The following is a 1,336-nucleotide window of genomic DNA, read 5'->3' as shown; positions in this document are numbered from 1 at the left end:
ACTGCAGTGTCTTCCAGTGAACACAGAGGGATCGAGACTCGCCTCTTTTTCTCTGAGCAATCATACACAAAGAAAACAACATTGTATGCTGTAGCAAGCTACTGTTTCAGAGTATAGAAAATAGTCTTACTACATAGAAATATGTGCATGTGCAAGCAACGATGTTGCGCAGTAGCCTATAAAGAAAACAATCTTACATTTTTTACAGCAACATTTCACTGTAGCCTAAGAAAATAATCTCACATACAAATATATATTGCAATTTTCCACTGTATGTAGCTAAAGAAAAAAGATTCTTAGGCTACACGAAAATACCACAGCTTTTTCCACCATAAACAAAGAAAACAATCTCACATAAAAAAGTGTTCTGTACTGTTCTATTGTCTCACAAAGAAAACAATCATAATCCAATAGCCTATTTAATGTTTCACTGTGTTCAAAGAAAACAACCGAAGACAGCTGTGCATCACTATTCCCACTGTCCTATAAAGAAAGCAGTCGTGCATAAACTGTTTGATAGATAATAATAATAATAATAATAATAATAATAATAATAATAATAATAATAATAATAATAATAATAATATAATATAACTGAATACACCAATAAGAATAGTTTCTGATTAAAACTTTAATATTCAACTCATCTAGGCCTATTTGTCTTTTCAAATTTCTGTTTATTTTTCTTTGTTTTGATTTCCATGTTTTTCTAATATTCATATGCCTTAAATTTGTTATAGCCTATGAAACGTATGGATCGTATCATGCATTTAAAATACAATGCTATATTTTTATGCTCCTTTTAAATTATCATTAGTTTGATTAATTTTGTGGTGACAACAACACTTTCCCAAAATATCGAATTTCAATCAATTGGAGAAGTCGAATTAATGAAAGAGTTTAATAATAAACCAAGTAGGCTAAGGGTTCTGCTGGAGGAGGCTGAACAAGGAGAGGTACAGTACCAATGTTTTGTATGAATGAGTGTACATATTAATTTGTGTGTAGGCTAAGTAAGAAAAAAGTCACAGAGATTGTTGGCACAAGGCATACAAACATTATTGTCTTTTATTCATAATTTTCCTCATATTTACACAACATCTGGCATGGATTTTTAGGCAGTGCATACATGTTAGAAGTCTGGAAATCTGAAAATGCTATAGGCCTACATTAATTCCACTCATTCATTTAACAGTCCAAGAGAATGAAACATTAGCAATATCTTAAATGCGGAAAATGAAGCCTCTAAAGAATTTACAGTGGACAGTTAACAAACAGCCTGTTCCCTAACCTGGTTATTTAAATGGAAATTGCAAGATTAGATGACAAAGTTTGT

The sequence above is a fragment of the Trachurus trachurus genome (assembly GCF_905171665.1).
Source record: "Trachurus trachurus genome assembly, chromosome: 1".
Taxonomy (NCBI): domain Eukaryota; kingdom Metazoa; phylum Chordata; class Actinopteri; order Carangiformes; family Carangidae; genus Trachurus; species Trachurus trachurus.
The sequence above is the reverse complement of the archived record's forward strand: the minus strand, read 5'-3'. Positions refer to the sequence as shown.